Here is a 19286-nt window from a genome sequence, read left to right on the forward strand (position 1 = left end):
CCACTGATGTTTCTTCATTAGTGACAGTTTTCTTACAGCCACATTTTGGCAAATCCAACACTGAACCACTTTCACGAAACTTAGCAAGCAGTTTGCTAACTGTAGCATGGGTGATGGGTGGTCTCGTAGGGTGTCTTGCATTGAAATCTGCTGCAATGACCCGGTTACTGCGTTCACCAGATATCAACACAATTTCGATCCGCTCCTCACGTGTTAACCTCTTCAACATGCCAATGGCTGTGAACAAAGAGAAACTTGTAAATAACTCATGAAAGAATAAAGTTACGTTGAAACCAAGCACACCATTGTTTTTCTTGTGACATTACCAATAAGTGTGATGTGTCACATGGCCCTCTTCCTATTGAAAAAACAAAAGTTCTATCCAAGATGGCCGACTTCTAAATGGCCACCATGGTCACCACCCATCTTGAGGAGTTTGCCCCCTCACATATACTAATGTGCCACAAACAGGACTTTAATATCACCAACCATTCCCATGTTATTACGGTGTGTCCATATAAATGGCCCACCCTGTATATTGTCAAATTGAATAAATATGTCCTGTGCAATCTTTAATGCTGTCTACATTAAAGGCCAAAGGCCAGACTATATTTCCTACCATTATTTTACTCATGATTTATTTGCAGTGCAGAGATATACTTAGTGCTATCACTGACTGAAATACGGGGTTTTGCAGAGTTTTCTAATATGAAATGCTCTTGTCTGGTGACTGAGTGGATGAGTCAGAGCATGACCAGAGACAGCAAACAAGCCACAAGGAATAATGTGGCAGGCGGTGCGTATGATTGTGTTTGTCTCTATGTGCTGACCCAAGTCTAAGTAAAGTGTATTGACAAGCTTTAGGGTGTCTGTGAAACACATGAAAGCATGTGTACGCAAGACTGTGTGTCCGTATTTACATGGGCTTTGTTTGAGGAGACAGTGTAAACACACACACAGAGCTTGGTTGTCATTCCAACACTACATTTAACAGCTCAGTTAGTCAACCAGTCAGCCTTGCAGCCCAAAAACACTGTTAGCGATGCGTATGATCAGACACTTCAAATGCCAGACTGATAATTGACCAGTCATCTCAAAAGTTTGTCAGACAGCTAGTGATTTAGGCTGTTATTTATGTCAATGTCAGTGATTCCTGCTGAGGCATCAATCATAATTACATCTCCAATGATTCTATAGGAGCGCTGCAAGAGCTCACTAAAGTTATAATTCTTGAGTAATACCACAGATTATAAGAAAGAATGATAGCTTCCATAGATGCATTCTGATTCTGATAACTTTATTTATCCCCAAGGGGGCAGACAGTCTGTTAGGATGGACATACCCACTGTGAAGTTGCACGTTGGTTTTGAAGCCTCAATTTTGGCTACCGCCTTGTTCATTTTTGGAGCCAGAAGTGACTGTTCAGAAGTGAGGACCCAAACGCAGGACTAGTAGACATGTTTAAGCAACAAAAAAACAAACCTTTATCGGCCAACTCAAAGTCTGTGACATATGCCCGAATACATAGGAGAAAATACAACAAATACCTCATATAGGACGTCAGAGATGGATCTGGCCCTTCAGTGTCAAGTGCTTAGAGCTACAACTCTCTCCTGTAGTGAGTATCTGCAGCCATATGTAAAACATGGTGAAAAATACTAGATTTTTTTATTCCCCATGCAATACCATCTGGAAAAGATTTGTTTGATAATGCTCCATTTTTCAGTACATCAGTGACCCCAAACACACTGCCAGTGCAATTAAATCATCCCTGGATAGACAAACACATCATGAAACACCATCAAACACTGTCAGTCATGGACTGGCCTCCTCAGAGCCCTGTCCTTGAAGCAGTGGGGGGTGTGGGGTGGTGGTGTTGGTGGTGATGGTGGTGGGTGACAGAAAAACTAACAGAAGAGCTCTGACTCTATCTTTGAGAATGCTGAAGAACTATTCCTGAAGATACTTAAAGAGGAGAGTCCCAGAGTGAGCCCTCATCTGGGACTCTCCTCAGCTCTTGCTGGGACAGTGGCGCGGCTGGCCCTCTGTTGGTCTTCCTTGGTCTCTTGTGTTCTGGGGGCCTCTGGATGTCTGGAGTTTTGATCTCCTCCACACCTGCTTCATGCCCTGGAGGACGGGGCTGTGGCCCCCCCACACCCTCTAGCAGATCATTACATGAAGGAACCTTTTAAAAAAACAAGCGCGTCCATGCTCACAGGTGTACACACGGGTGATCACACCCACAAACTACACCCTTTTTGGCTCCTACCTCAAAGCACACTGTGTTCTGTTGATCTTATGTGCTGCACATTAATGTTTAATATTTAGTATTTACTGTCATATTCCCATATATCATTGTGATGTTGTTTATTCTATTACTCTTGTTCTCTTCTGCTTGTTTTCTTTTTTCTTTCTCAGCAGGTGATCCAGGTGATTGATATATGCATTTTTTATTTCTTTTTTTTTCTTTTTCTGCTCATTCTGTTGGTTTTTGTTTTTTGCCCTTCTCCCCCGTCCCTCTTCTCAGCTGTTTCTCTTTCCCTCTTTCTTTCTCCCCTTCTTTCCCCCAGTCAAGTCTGTCCCGTATTCAGTAAGTGAAAATAAAATAAACAATAAAAGGTGAATCAAATGGACCATTACGGCAAGGCTGGGATGGTCAGTTTGGTAAAGTAAATCCGTTGGGCATCTTTCTTTGCCTTTAGACAACAATTCTGATGGCAAAAGAGCCAAACGGGACAGGCAAAAAAAAAAAAAAAAAAAAAAAAAAAAAGTTTGTGGTCAGTATTTTGAAATGTAGCCCAGTCTGCCTGTATTGTGGTGAAAAAAAGACCTCAACCACAGAGTACAAGGCAGTCAAGAACTCAATTATACAACAACAACAATAAAGGAGCCAGATTTCCATTTGTATTCTGATAATAATCTAACAAAATGAAGTAAATCTTATCAAAACTAAAAAAAAATAATAATAAAATAAAAAAAAGAACTTATGGTCCAATTTACATTAAAAAACAACAAAGCATGTTATGCCATAGAGGTTGGCTACCTAGTGATCAACAAGTCAGGGTCACATCATCAGCCCACACGTGACATCTGCACAAAGCCAAGATGGTGACAGTAAAAAGTTCAACACAAAGCTTTGGAACTTCACAAACTAATAAGTGGCATTTTTGTCATTTTCATTTTTTTTAAACCACGATAGTACCTGATATGTGTTCACTCTTAGAAAAACAAGATATGGTATCTAGCAAACAGACACAAACTTTAAACTATAAGTTATAGCCCTAAAATATACGAGAACTCTACACCCATGACCCTTGACCTTTCCCACATACATACATTCTCACTGGCAGCTTATTCAACTCAACACAAAATAATTCCCACCACTCCAAGTTATCCTAAAGCACTGATGCCTACTGTAACATTCAGGAGACTTATGAAACAAAAGGTTAGGCCTCTGAATGGCCCAATGTCAAGGATTACTTCTTAGACAAATTCTCCAACAACAAAGCCTCCATTGTGGCCCACCAAGCTCTCAAATTAACAGCGGGAGCAACCGCACACTTAACAGGGCTTGACAGGCAGCACCACCACTCTCGCAGGCTTTGAAGCATCTGTAGAAAACAGGAAAAAGAAATGAAATCAGTGTCTCTGAGGAGTTTAAATAGATGATGATAAATAAAAATTAAAATGTTCATAATATGTTTATAACTAAACTTTAATCTAAAGCATGGCTAACATCACCTTTGGGAGCTTCTGCTTGCTGCCTGTTGGCTTGTTTCTTGATTTCAATGAGTTTTCTGTGCTGTTCATCATTTCTCTTAAATCGCGCCAAATTTAAAGGAGGGGTTTTTGCTATCTTTAATTGCCTTCTATTTGTTTTCTATTTATCAATCTATTTATTTATTTGGGACTGAGTTTACTGCGAAGGCGGCAATTTGGTGACAATGAAGCACACCTTTTCCGGATGAGATTTTCAAAATAAAATCCCCTTTAGGGAACTTGTTTTATGGGTTAAAAAAATAAGTAGGTTCTTATCGTTTATTTTAAGCTTGTATTTACTTTTAATTAACAGAAAATGATCTCTGTTGAAACAAAAATCGTTGCTAAACATTAAGTAATTGCGAGGACAATAATTACAATGCACCAAGGTGCCATTAATGTGCTAATTTGTACACTTTGTATACCTTCTGCACATTAACACATGCACGGAGCAGCTGCTGCAGGAAATGATGCATGCTGTTTTAATCACATACAAAGGCTCTCTGCTCCTTCTCTGCTGCTTTGTCTGAAGAAAGTTCAGTTAGACATGGAAAGGAAACAGTTGATGTTTTAAGTGTTTAGAGCTCAGAATTAGAATTTGAAAAGCCTCAAATGCATGCAGAGATATAGAAAAGACTCATAAGACTCATTCTTGTTTCTTTAGGGAGTTCTTCTTTCTTACTGTTGCCAAGTGCCAAAGCACCTGACTGTTCCCATATGGAAAAGATATATATAAATCTTATGAAGTTTGTATCTGTCTGGTGTGAAACTTGTATGAAAAGCATACAAGAGTGAAAACAGATATAAGATCCCTTGAAAAATTATTTAAATGAAACGTGTATGTTTTGGATACTTCCTAAAACAATATATGAAAGTAATGAGAAAGTGGCCACTTTCATGAGTAAATCATATAAGCCTTATATGATGGGGTTGCAATGTAAAGCTGCTTCATAACTAAAATTTACAGCGTCTTACATGGAGCTTCAGCTTCCTGCTGTCAAATGTGCCCAGATATTTCCTCAAGCTTTCCAGAAATGTTACCTTATTGATCTTAAAACTTTTCTAATGTCTCCCTTGGTTTTCTTGTTTTCAGTGTTTTAGAATAAAACCCTGCCTTTCCTTTGAGGCAAAAGAAGAAATTTGTTGTCTCCACTTACATGTCACTCTAATGGTAATGTTATTTATATGCACATGACTTTGCAGTGCTTAGACACTCTAGACGCTGTAATGCAGCACTGAAAGTAACCGTAGGTCCTAATCCTCTTACCAACCATCGCATGTCATTGCCTGCTCAGGTTGGATGGTCTGCTATGTTGTTTCGTAAACCCAGCAGCCTTTATTTACTATGTATTTTTGGTCTTATCCCATTTTCTTTGGTTTACTTATAGGACTTATTCTTTCTATTGGTCCCTAAAGTCTGTACTGAATGTAGAATAAAGGAGGTTCGAATTTGTCAGCTGCAAAATCAAATACATTTCAGAGAGCTGGTGTCTCTCAAGATTTTATGGTCATTTTAAGTGACCAGATATTTCCCCTCATCGTTACTGCCCTTGTTTTACAATGACTTACTTTGATGTAAGTTTCCTTAGCTTTGAAGCTTGCTTTTCACTCTTATTTTTGTGCATTTGACTCATCTCCTATCTATCCTGAACAAGGAAATTCTTGCACATAAGATTTTTAAGGTTAAACCTTCTATAAGCTTTTATTTTGAAAGGAAGCTTGTGCATGCTTTTTGTGTTTGACGCTGCAAACCTGACGGAGCATATATGCCAACAGGCATTGGGGGTTAGTGTTAGGAGGAGGAGGAAAAGCCTTCACCCTGATATTCCTCAGTTTTGTTGCATCTCGCGCCGTTTCCAGTGGAGCTCGTGGCAGTAGATCCTGCTGGATGTGTGCAGCTCGCGTCGGCTCTGGATACGGAAAGCACGCGCTCCTTCCTTTAAAAGCTGGAAGTATACGCGTGTGAGCGGGCGTGCGTGTCTGAGTGCGTGTTGGCTTGCCATATGAATCACACCTGAGCCGGGTGTGCAATTCCTGGGCGTGTAAAGCACATAGAAGGCAGCGTGTCCACTTGTTTGCCGTGGGAATGTTGTTAAACTAAACTTCCCCGCAGCGGCTCGGGCAGACGTGCGCTGCGCTCCGGTCCGGTCGGCACTCTTTTCCTCCCTCTTCCCAACATCAGGATGTAATTTGGGCAACTTTTTGAAGGACCGAGGACACGCAGGACGAGTTTTATCAGCTAACATTTGATTTAATTGGGGAATACTGTCGGCAGTCTGTCGCAGAGGGACGCCAGCGGCGGATCCAGAGGTACGTTGAGCGGCGTTTTGGCTGCCTGCTTGTTACTTTTTAACCGCACCTTTTATGAATACTTAACGCAGAAACAAAACTATTGTTCGTCCTCAAGCGCAGAAAAGCCTTTAAGGAGGATTTTAAAGATCTCCAGAGCACTCGTGATTCCTTATCAACGCGTGAATTCCCCTCGATGCCTTGTTTGGAGAACGCTACACCAAACTCCGCTTACAAAAGTTCAGGTTTAAAAACAAACATCGGTTATTAGCGATTTGAACGGTCACCATTGTGATTAAGTGGTGTTTTATACTTAGCATGGAAGGTAGTTGATATTCGGCATTAAAGCCATATTCCAATCACTGCGTTTTCTTTAGAAAAAACAACAACTTGTGGACATGATTTCATCCGTGTAATCAGCTGCCACTGAGGAACACTAAAACTTTAAGTTGCCAAAGTTTTAAAAGTGTCCAGCTGATATGGAGTCTCGGCTGTAATGATTGGCTGCAGAATGTTAGAGTCTTGCATATTGCTAATGGGTTAGAATACATTTAATTTAAAGGTTCCTAAACGAAGTCTGGCATATGGGAGACAGCGGAATGTGCTGGGACCCATCAATACTCAGAACATCTGGAGCCTCAGCCAGTGGGCTGATCCTGTTGAGTCGGTGACAATAATATATTCCAGACCGACTTCCTCCAGTGTCAACTCCACATATTGGAATTTACAACAGCTGTAGGAACCCATTATCTTTTATTGATTCTGCCCATTAATTCCATACCGATCTCAATGAGAGGGGCTTTTTTAAAAGACTCTGAGCTGTAACTCAACATCAGTTAGATATCCCTAACATTGTAGTTAATGTAATGTGGTTGAAGCAGATGTTTTTTGAAGGCATTATTGATCATAAGTGCCTAAACCATTACAACAGCAGCCAGATAATGGTTGTACTTAGTCAAATCTTTGGCTCCAAAGGTCATTAAAACACATTGGTCCCCATCTCATGCGAGGAACTATGAATCTTGGAAAGTGTGCTGCTGGCCATCTGCTTCAGAGAACTGCTGTACATGATGGGGAGGTAATTGCCCATGGTGTGAGTTAATGGATTAGAATAGCCTCCACACTGCACCTTGGGCTCTGGAGCCATAAAACTATTATAGCTGCAGCGACGTAGCTCTGTTTAGATTCAGGTTGTTTGATGTTATTAGGGCTAACAGGACACTCCAATCAGCCGAGCGTGCAGTTTCAAGGCTTCTTGAGCAGTTCATTGTCATGTTTGAGCTACTGCAGCCACTGGGGGGGAAGTTTGGATGAGCGGGAGTCGATCAGATGTGTCCAGAAACTTTATAACTCCTACCTTTTTGCAGCCAATTACCGGGTTGTGCTTACTGTGTCAGTATGAGTGATGGAAATGTCTCCTAAAAGTCATTGCTGGTGCTTGTTCAAGCAATGTTCTCAATGAAATCGCATCTCTAATGTGTTCTTAAAGCAATCGATGGTTCAAAAGCACCGTGTTAGTCTGAATAAGCTCTTCAGTAAATCCCCTTTTTTAAATGTTTTCCTAGAAGCCATGCTATTTAATAGGCAGTTTTAACTCATCTGCACACAATGCTACGGACAGCACAACACAAACCCTGTCTTCTGTTTAGTGAAGTGACTCGTCAGCTGAGCTTTACATTGAAAAAGCCTTAGATGCAGACAGTGCAGGTAAAGGGAATTTCACTGGCTGCTTACTGGGTTGATTCAGCAGGACGGCTGACTTTCAGCTCGGTTACGTAGAAATGGAGAACTAAGAGAAAGGAAAATAAAAGGGCAATGCCTCCTTTTTCACTTATTACTATGACATTTAACATTTTGGAAGGTCAGCAGGTTAACTGTGTGTTTTTTGGGTAACTTCTAGAGACATTTTGCATTTGGCAACAGAGCTTTTGGATCCTTGAGGTTACCTTTCTCTTTTCTATTTGCTTAAATAGGCTTTACCCTGGTCTGAAGGCTCGGCCAAATCAGAACTGGCAGTAAGTAATATTCGCTACTTGTACAGTTTAAAAAAACAAGACAAAACCCAGATGAAACAGGAAATGATGTGGGCTGAGCTGATAATTTAAGTTGTTAAATTTGGCACCCTTTGCCTTTTGCTGGTTTTAAAGAACAACACAATTTAAAGGAGTAGTTTAATGTGTTTGGGAAGTGCACTTATGCACCTTTTAGCCACATGCTTAGTTTGTAACTGTGATATTACTGCGCGGTTAGCTCAGAGTGGAAATGTGTGGGAGATGGCTACACTCTTGGTAAAAAACAAAGTACACCCTCAGCCCTTGTATAGAAATTAATGAGGTAAATGGCAACCAGTTGCTGCTAATCATGATTAACTTAACATCAATTAGTTTGGCCAACTCTATAAAAGTGGAAGCTTTGGTAACTTCCTGGTCTGGAGCATTCAGGTGTGTCAAGGTCAGATTGTAATGCTGAGATAAATTGCAAAATACCCAAGAGGTCCGACTCAGACTGCACAGCCCTCAGTTAGCATTTTAAAGGTTGAAGTTCATGACAGTTAGAAAAAGACTGAACAAGTATGGCTTGTTTGGAAAGGATAAGGAACATGGCAGCACACCTTAGGTTTGCAAAATTACATCTGAACCAACTACAAAATTTCTGAAACAAGGTTCTTTGGACAGATGAGACCACAGTGGCAATATTTGGACAATGCACAACACCACATGCCAACTGTCAAGCATGGAGGTGGAGGGGTGATGATTTGGGTTCCCTGTAGTCACAGAGTCAACCATGTATCCCTCAGTATACAAAAGTATAGTGTGTACTAAGTATTCTGGAGTCAAATGAGAGGTCATCTGTCCAGAGCTAAAGCTTGGCCCAAACTGGGTCATGCAACAGGAAAATGATCCCCAAGCACAGCAACAAATCTAAAACGGTCCATCTGATTGAAATGCTGTGGATAATACTTCAGAGCTGTGTGTAACTGAATGCCTGCAAATCTCAATGAATTAAAGCAATTTTGTAAGATGGGATGAGCTACAATTCCCCGCAAAATAAAGCTATCGTGTTATTGTCAAATTAATCATGTGGTGTGTTTAGTTTTTCACAGGACTGTCTCTAGACTGTGTCTAAAATGAAACAAAATGTACCTCGAACGCTCACTAATTCATAAACTGTTCATTTCAAAGTATTTATTACATTGTAAATGTACATTGTAAATGTAATAAATAATTACATTACATAGTGAATGATCTGTAACAAAAAAAAGGGGATATTGTCAAAGTCTCTCAGAGACAGCTAGTCTAAAGGTGAGGAATCAAGTATAGCTAATTAACTGCTTTATACCATCCAGATTCATTTAACCTTGTTGTATGGATTCAAACAAAAGAGTAAGGTTTCTACGCAATAAAGTACGGTAGCAAGCTAGCTTGCTCAGGCAGTTTCCCAACTCCTCATTCAATTATTGGCTGATTTAACATCTAATGGAAAATGCCAGCGCTGCCTAAACAAGCTACGACATGGAACAAAGGAAAAAGAGGAATTATCATTAATAACGGCTGGTATTTTTCCAGCGTGGCGATATCTATTATGTAAGTTTGATGTCGTTAGCCATTTCCAGGCCCAAACACGTTTTCACTTAAAGACTGAAAGAATTTGGAGTCTTTAATTTTCTGCACCACGTCAGTGCAGAAAATTAAAGACTCCAAATTCTTTCAGTGACAGAAATGATTAATATGAATGTCCTACAAGATATTTAAGTCAATACTCAAGAAAAAGGGGATTTCTAAGGTTTAGAGGAGTTGGCAGTAAATATAGCTTGCTGCTAGACATCTCAAAGTAATTTAAGAAAAAATATGAGCACTGCTTTAAGTTTGGATTTAAACTAGGTTGGAAAACTTTGAAGAAGTTGACAAGAGGATGTGTTACCTGGTTACTAAGTACAGGCTATGGCTATGGTTCGGCTAATAAAGATAAAGGATGGGAGTTAAACTGTTCTCCTGAAAAGCCCATGTTGTGGTCCGTGATGTTCAAAGAGACTCTGAAAACCAAAGCTCCACCAAAGCAATATCTGTGATGAACCCATCCACAGCAGTCACGGAAACCATGAACTGTAGTACATGCTCTGAGTTTTTAAAAACCTAAGGACATGCCGCGTATGAATGGTGCTGATAAAAAGCTGGCGATGCTGCGAATGGTGACTGAGTAGTTTTAAGGGGCTTCTTTTCAGTAAAAAGAGAGACAGAGTATTGCAGCGTGTTTTTTAAAAAGACAAGAGGCTCATCCAAAGCAGCAGCAGATGTTTGGGCCCAGAAACAGGATCGGTAGGTCTCCACTTAACAAGCAGATTGGCTATCCACTTTGAGATGTTACCGAGCCTGCATGCAGCGTCCTTCCAGCTCGGCTTCTTCTTTACTTTTTTTTTTTTTTTATATCCTGAACCTGCTGTTGCTCTCACCTCTGCTAAGAGCTTGATTTTTTTTGTCTCTCATGTGTTTGTGTATTAAAAAGAGCAGCTCTGGCCCCACCCTGCACTGTGTAACCAACTGAACAAGTATTGTGTTTTTATGTTGGTAAAGCTCTCATCCATCAGAAGCCCAGTCAGTCTGAGGGCTTAACTATACATTAGTGTCACCTTTGCACTTCCACCGCTTGACTGTAAGAAACCTGTTTAAGTGGAATGCAATTTGGTGGTTGAGTAACAGCACCACATTCAATACTCTGCTTAAACAGGAAGTTATGCTACTGCTTATATACAGTACACAATGATAGTAGGCTGTAATTGGATTTCTGTGCTAGATAGAAGCACAAGCAGATAGTGTTGGTGTGTTTAATTTCTACTTCTGCTTTCAAACCAAAACTGATGGTTATTAGCAAGCTGTGGTTTAAAAAAAAAATTAGAAGAATTTGTTCTAAAAACATAAAAAATAATTATTTAATCCAGAGGAAGAATTTACAACAATACAGTGCTACAATGAAATACACAACTACTTTGTAAAAGTAATTATTATGTAAAATAATGCTTTTTGAAGCACTAAATTGTTAAGTCCCCAATTTCTTACGGTTTATGTGTGTGGTATTAAAAAGGAAAAAAAAAGATGGTTTTGCAGGTGGTGTTGCAGCCTCATAATGCTATTAGCTCAGGGACTTTGCATGAATCCCAGGCTGTGTAGCATTTTGCACAAGCCTGTATAATTTAATTAGCAGTAGTGCATCGTACTCCATAGGCTGTGACTGTGCCACTGTCTGCTAAGCTGTGATGCTACTCTGCTGCATGTGCTGCACACAGTCCTGGGAGTATAGGGAATAATCATTGTTTGTGATGAATATTGGTCTGCCAGTTTGTTAATTAAGCTCTATGAAATGCCTCCAAATTGAACGCAAGTACTGTATATGAGCAATTCTAAGTAATTATTGAAACTGTGCATTGATTTATGTATCACCCATTAGTGTTCAACAGTGTGTAGCTTGGCCTCTTGTCTACTTTTAGTGGCCACCAGAAAGGTCAATTTAAGCTAGCATGATGTAATTAATCTTCAAGAACATATTCTTGTTGTAAATATGTATCAGAAAAGATAATTGGTAAGTAAAGCTTTAAAATTAATAGTAAATCCTGTGCACCTCTGTAGACTCACCGCTGCAGGTATCACTGCTTGAAAGAGAGAGGTTGTTGTGGGCCTGCAGCAAGGTTTACAAGAAATCTGCCAAATGTGAACAACCAGCAGTTTAATCTGCATGCAAGCAGCTTTCATTCTTCTTAATGAGGTTGGTGGATGCAGCAGCTTAAAAGAAAGTTTTTTTTCATTTTTTTAAATCTTCAAAAAAGGTGATTTATTGGTATTTTATTGTGAAAACACTGACTGAAGAAACAATGACTAATTAATAATTTCACACAGTTTGCTTCAGAGCTGAATTGATTGATGGAGACAAGCTGGTTAATCAATCCTTATATTGAACCCGGGATGTTTGTATAGATTTTTATTTATTTATTAATAAATGAATCAATAAATCTCCTGATTATTATAACTATACTGTCCAAGTACATGCTGATGTGATAATTTAAATGTAACTAATATGCAGTGAAAAGTTTCACTCTCTGTTTTTGGTGTTTAAGTATGTTAAAGTTTAGCTTTGCAAAGAGCGACTGTTGGTTGAAATTACTTTTTAAATTCAGGCGAACATCCTGTTTCAGGTTTGCTTTGGGTTCTTACAGCCGTATGTGGAACAGACTGTTTCTGTAGTTGCAGAAAATGGCAGAGGCTGGTTTTAATCTGTATTTATAAGCTGTGAAATTGAACAAAATGTTGGAGATCAAACTGTCTCTAATAGATGGATGCAATGCTTCCTGTGCTGATTGTCTGCTGGGTGCTGCGCAGACATTCTGCAGCATGTGTTGAGTGATTCTGCAACTAGAAACTTCACTTTTTAAAAATCTGAGCAGCTTCATAGGAGAGCTCCTTGTAGTATTTGTTGGCTTCTTTTTCAACATCTTTTTCATATTTGCGTAAAACCTTCTGAAAGCTTTCTAGACATCTTCATCTTCATTTTTATTTATTTTTTTATTTTTTAATGCATTTTCTAGCCTGTCAGCCTGTCCGTGGTTTTCAGTGCTGAGCAGCAGTAGCTGCTGTTGAAACGCAAAAAAAATGTCTCCGCTCTCTTAAATTCGAAGCATGGACCAAAATTATGTTTCACAACTTGGCAGAGAGAGCAACGGAAGACTGAGACATGCTTTCTCTGTGCTGCAGTCATTTATCACAGGGAGAGAGTGGCAAAGGTCAGAGGTCAGACAGCAACTTTTTAGGTGTGTGTGTGTGTGTGTGTGTGTGTGTGTGTGTGTGTGTGTGTGTGTAAACCCTTGGCAGAAGATATTGTTTTGCACTTCTTGATCAGTTGTTGTTGTTTAGCAGTTAATGGCTCCTAGATAAAGAAACATAGTTTATATAACCGCTTTCAGACGGCAAGATGAGTGCTGGGCACGGAGATGCTTTCAAAATATATTTGGAGAAATAAGACAGGGCAGTATGGGCGCAAAGGCTGTACCAATATTTCACGCTGTTTTTATTCCATCATGTTGACATCTGCCTGTTACGATGTCATTGTGATGTCATAGGGTGTCATATTACAACAATAAATGTTTTTTTGCAAAGCTCTCCTCACGCCCTTTCGCATGATATGTTACTTGATATCGTTTCTTTAAAAAATCATTTTTAACCTTTTTTAACTTTGACCTTGGGTGCTAACAATGGAGGTCAAGGTCAAATTTGTAGCCAACCCAGGTGCTCATGTGCCCCAGAGCCTAGCAGATTGTTGCTGAGTTTGAATATTTGCCATAAAGATTTGTGGGGAATGTAAAGGTTTTACAATAACAGCATTACAAATGGGAATAAAGACAAAAAAGATGAAAAATCTGATTAAAAAATATAACCCAAAACATGGACAAACTAACACACCTCCCCCTCCCACTTGCGCTAACAGCAGGTCAAGTTGACATTCAGCCCTCCTCTGATTGGCTAGTCGAGGCTAAGCAAGTGTATGTGTGTGTGCATAACTTCACAGGAAGTAAACCTGTTGGATGACTCACGGTAATAGGTAATAGTTTCAGCTAGACTTTTCTTTGTTCACTTGTCTAGTTGCTTTTGGCCTTTGATCACCTCACAACATCGTCCTTCCTGGTATGTCATGGGTTGAACTTGACTCTTGCCATTCCATGAAATATTTTAAAAAGTTCCTTATTTTAAAACAGTGAAATGAAATGTAGCTGCAGATCTGTAACCAGTCCTGTTTCTGTGCAGTAATGTAGCCTTATGTCTCCAAGGTTTCTGCAATGTTACTAAACACTTAGAAACGCTTGTGAGGTTTCAGACAGTGGAAGGTAATGCATTCAAACCGCATGCTTTATTAGAGCAGAGATGAACAGGAAGTGTTAGGGATTTAAAAATAATAACATAAAAAAAGGAGGAGGAATGAGTGTCCAGGCCGTCAGCCAGTGGGTTGCTCAGCGTTTAATTAGTTGCAGTTCTAGCAAGGATGTTTATTCCAATAATATTAACATGACAAAGGGTTTAGACTTGGAAAAAGGTGGAATTAATTTACTTGAGCTGAATAATTTTCAGTAGGCATAAAAATATACTAATAATATTCAGTTAGTCACTTTGTCTTCTGGAAAATGCTTTTTTTTTCTCCATGTATTTCTTCTGTCATTTAATAGTTATTATGAATCAAATGATTAGATAATCAATGAGCCAAATGCCACACATTGTATTGCCTCTAATGGCTACTTGGGGTGGGCTCCAAAAGTGAGTCTGTCCCCATAGCCTGCCATCTTTAAATGTCCAGCAGAAATAAACACGTTTGCAACCTGCTACAAAAAAGTTTCAATCTCTTTAGCTAATTTAAGAAGTGAGCGAGAGATGCACAGGCAATAAATATTTTACAGCTCACACATTTAAACTCTAACGTTTGGAGTTGTGAATGTTGACTATACATTATTGCCTGTATGCTGGGAGTTGAGCTGGGCCTGTCCTGTGTTTGTGGGGTTCGGTGCCTTTTGAAGCATTTTTGATACATGCGGCGTATCAGATAAATGCATCTTGTTAATGAGGCTTGCTTGTGTCAGCTGATGAATAGAACTCCATCCAAATATGGCCTGTTTGCACAAAACCAAGATAATGATGTTCATGTTGCTAAATTTGACGCTTGGGAACAGGAGGTCTCAAACTGGCGGGTGATGTCACAGTGACCATCTTTTGTTTTCAGTCTGTGCTTACTGGTGTAAAGTCTGTCTAGACTCAGTTTTTCCCGTGTTTCTGAGCCTCCACTCAGAGACTACACTTTATTTATAACGTATAGCTGTTTTCATGTGGAGCCTCTTAAAGCGATCATCCATGAGATTCCTCATCTTATTTCCAACCGCCTGCACCACCCGCACCACCAGCACTATGCCGACACCTTTGATATATGCTCATTGCTGCTCCGTTTGTCTCACACTTCCTTTACATTATAATGAGCGCGCTCAGTCATGCAGCCTGTTGGTAATAAACAACAGCAAACTGTAGCAGGCTTAAAGATAAAGAGCTGCGTGCTCTCTGTTCGTCTTTCCCTCTTTTCATCTCTGAATATTTTTTAGTCTTGTCAGTGTATTTAAGAAATCCTGCTTCCAGAAACATCAAAAAGTTGACTTTTTTTTTGCTCTGAGGAGGGTTTTCTATGAGGGATTCAGCCGTCTGTCGCTAGGTGTTCACAATAGAAAAAAGGTAGAGCCTCTCATCATAATTCAGCAGTTGTGAAACAGACATTTATTTTATTTATTTATGTGAATGTGAATTTATACTGTGCTTGGAGCATGTGCATCTCTGATAAAATAATGAGTCCATAAATGATAACTTCCCGGTCTTCAGTTCCTTTCATGTCCTCTTATGGTTTTAGAAGCACTTTTAAGCAGAATCATTTTTGATTTCTGTAAACGCCTCTACCAGGCAGGTGTGGGGGAAAGCAGGCCTAAATTGATTCGGTCGCAGAAAACGATGCTAAATGATCAACTTTCTAACTGCGGAGCGGTTGTTCTGAGTGCATTTTAAGCCCTGAAATGCTCTCATGGAGGCTAAAACAAGCCTGCCTCTTGGATTGTGTGTCTGGAGCCACTGATTGAGGCTGGCGTGTACGCGGACGAGCTTTTCTGTGTTTTGTTTGTCCAGCTGTTAATGTGCCGTTCTCATTATGCTGCTGTTGTCAGGGAGCCTCCGAGTGGAGAGCGGTGATTTAAGAAGCCAGCCTGACTGATTACCGACCTGTGCTCTAGTCCTCTTGTTCTCTGTGGCCGTGCATGTGTAAATGTTTAAAGCGTTTACACGTGCACGACTTGTACAGGTCAGCTTGTGCTGCAGTTTAAAGCCATTATCAGTATAAGACTCAAATAAATAAAGCAGCGATAACCGCCACTAGCTGCCGTCCTTTGATTCCAGTGCGTGCAATGGCTGTTCAGCAAGGGTCATTGTTATTGGTTCGATGCTAGTGCAGTCTGAGTTCAGTTTGCAGCTCGCTGAACTGTGCTCAAACATGCACTGTCAAAACGATCAGTATTAGTATCTGCAGTACTGTCCCTGTATTTACTTTGTACTGGATCGATCGCAGTATTGCACAGCACTAGTATTTAACCTGCTTAATCTTGATGCTTTTTGCGAGCCAGTTTGCTTATTGGCATTTGGTTTTCCTTAACTTGCTCTTCCATATCTTCTTTTAAAGTTTTGGTTTTCCATCGTTGAAAATTCAACATTTTATTGATGGCATTATGGGTTAGAAGCTGGAGACCACTGATGAGCTGGTCAGCTGTTTGATTTGAAATTATTCTTCCACGTCTTTGGCGTCAAAAAATAATACTGGTCTACATTTCTGCAGCTAATCAGACTGGACGGGTATGATTGCCTTTAGGTCATTTGCATTAACTATCTTATGTACACTATCATATTGTGCTGGTACTAATGGGTTAGCGGGTGCTGACTTCAGAACCACAGTAAGTGCTGACATCGAGTTTCTCAAGGTTCAGTTCACATTGAATGGCGTCTGCCTTTTAGAAGCGAAACATGACAGCCTCTCAAAAGAATACAAGAGAACTGAGCGTGTGTTAATTGAATGTCTTGAACTGTACATGAACCCTTGCTGCCCCCCGTGCCAGCTCGTGCTACGAACGGGTGTGAACTGCAAAGTGGAACTGCAGCAAACAATTACTGTGTCGCTCAATCATTTTGACAGTTCCTCCAGTGATAAATTCATTTGTGAGCTCAAGAGGAAACGTGTCAAACTAAGTTTCATCTGAAGCATTGTTGATCCTCAGCGGAAGACAAAAGTCTGTTTCTATGCTCGTCCTGCCAGGTGAGGAAAATAGATTTTATTGATGCTTGGCTTGACAAGTTTAAATTAGTGTTGCATATGAGGTTTGGAGTCATCTTTATCTTTTTGTTTTTGCTGGTTTAGATGTCTGACAATTTTATGGTCATTAAAATTTGAACTCTACAAATGGCCCTGTAATAATCTGTGTTGAGTGGGTGAAGAGCTGTATACAGAAACAATGACAGTCTCTGTTGCATTGAGTTGACTTGAGCACCAAATCCCAACAACAGTCGCTTCAAGGTGTTTTATAAAGTAAAAAAAGAGATCCTACAATAACAGAGACAAACTCCAACAATTTGTTGATCCCCTGTGAATAAGCACTTGGCAACGGCGAGACAGAAAAACTCCCTTTTAACAGGAAGAAAGGGAGGTGAGGGAAGGAAGACGGGACAAAGACACATTGTGGAAGACAGGCAAAGAATAATAATAATAATAATAATAATTTATGATTAGATGCAGAGTGGTGTACAAACACAGGGTAGAAGAAACACTCAGTGCACCAAGGGAATGCCCCAGCAGCCTAGACGTATTGCTGTGTAACCGAAGGAGGATTCAGCGTCACCTGATCCAGCCATAACTAAAGGCTTTATGAAAAAGTAAAGTTTTAAGTCTAAACTTAAAAGTAGAGAGGGTGACCTTATAATAATGAAGGAACTCTTATGAGTAGTGAGTATATCTTTGTAGAAAGCTAGAAACGTGTGTTTTATTTCTATGTTCTGGTTATGATAGCATACATTCTCCTCGTTTTGTTCACTTAGAAGCCGAAAGATTATCGATTGCTTTTATTAGCTGAGTTTCTGCTCACCTATTCACAGGAAGTCTTATCAAAGCTTTCTTTTGCCCAGTGTTATCTGAACTATCCACTGTCTGACCATGTTACTGCTCTATAGCTATGCTTTAGTTGGACTGACAGTCGCCGGTAAAAGTATTTCAAAAGTCTGTGTTTGTGGACACTTAGTGATGATGAGACTTGATTTGTCTGAGTGTTTCCCAAGGAAATTTCAATACTGCAAAGCACGTACACATTCCAGGCAATTTCTCGTGGAGAAGAAACCCAAATGGCACAAGGGGAGCTTTGTGTGCGACACACACATTTGGCAAATTGTTCCCGTTGTTTCTCCATTCTGTCCTCCACATCACAAAAACCCAGGAAGGGGGAGCCCCGAGAGAGAGAGAGAGCGAGGGAGGGAGATGTAGGGGGAAAATGGATCCCATCAAGTCAGATCGCATTGTCTCGTTGATTGAACAATTTGTAAGTCTGTTTTGTCAGCATCACGCTTTTGCAGAACTCCCAGGAGTGCCGTGCACGAAGGCCGCTGCACCATCGGGCGCCATTTATTTCACCCCAGCTGCCCTTTAACTTCATCATCATGACTGCTTACACGTACACACATACTCTGTATCTCTGTCTCACACACGGCAGTTTATGATGATAGATATTTGCCTGCGGAATGAAGAGTGGGAAGCGTAGAGGGCCATTTAACGACCTGGGTATTGCCGGCTGTCTATGTCTCTCTCTGTTAATTCAGGGTCACGTCAGTCAGCGTGCTCGGAGATGTGAGGCGTCACACTCAGAGCAGAGTAATGATTAAATGAATAAAGGGTTGCTGCCTGCTTGGTAAAGAATAGAAAACATGAAAAGACAAAAAAAAGGACTGAGGGAGGAGAGCTACAATGCCCCTCAGTCTAATGATTCCAGCCAGCATTTCTTTATCTCCATTTAATTTCATACAATGCCTTTAATTACTTGCTATTCTAGTTGCTAACGTCTATTGTACGGGCCTATTACAGGAGGAGCAGGAGGTTCATTATACTAGAAAGATTGATGCACTTCAAAATCTTTCTTTTTGGTGTTGAGTAGTTTTGCTTTTTTTCCTTCTTTCATGAGAAGTTGAGCGAGATTTTTGATCTTCTGCGTTCAGTCTTGTGTCTTGTGGCAGTCTTGTGGCTCTTCTGTTTGGCAAAAGGTTTAAATTTTTAAACAGTGGAACATTAAAATTCAGTTCTCCCACCAAAACACACCTGTGTTTGTAACTCTTAGTAATTATAGTTTTGCTTGTAAAACAAGCCTCTATCCTCAGGCTAATATTCATGGAGGACACATGTGCTCGGCGACCACTTTATTGGGAGCACCTGCGCAGTCTAATGCAGTCCATTACAGCAGCTCCACCATAAAATCTGCTTTCATAAAGCTTATTCTTGGGCCGCTTGACTGAGGCAGAAATCACATTTATTTTGGTCTTGGTAAAAAATTTGAATCTTGTTTATTTAACACAATTATTTTTATTATTTTGGGGGGAGACGGGGTCATCCAGTAGTTGGCTGGGCCCTGATTGCCAGGCAGCCTGTAAGGTACT

At 40.2% G+C, this 19286-nt stretch overlaps 1 protein-coding gene across 2 annotated transcripts in view; it reads left to right on the plus strand.

The window, feature by feature from the left end:
* Positions 1-5588: 5588 nt before the first annotated feature.
* The window catches only part of plxnb2a.1 (plexin b2a, tandem duplicate 1), a 230569-nt gene continuing 216871 nt past the window's right edge, over positions 5589-19286 (plus strand). For both annotated transcript variants that reach the window (XM_085252985.1, XM_085252986.1), the window contains exon 1: positions 5589-6069. The gene's annotated coding sequence lies outside the window, so the exon portion shown is untranslated. The remainder of the gene's footprint in view (positions 6070-19286) is intronic.

The sequence above is a fragment of the Mchenga conophoros genome, linkage group LG17 (genome assembly GCF_057382185.1).
Source record: "Mchenga conophoros isolate Kocher_MC1m ecotype Shallow Benthic linkage group LG17, M_conophoros_male_GT1.1, whole genome shotgun sequence".
NCBI classification, from domain to species: domain Eukaryota; kingdom Metazoa; phylum Chordata; class Actinopteri; order Cichliformes; family Cichlidae; genus Mchenga; species Mchenga conophoros.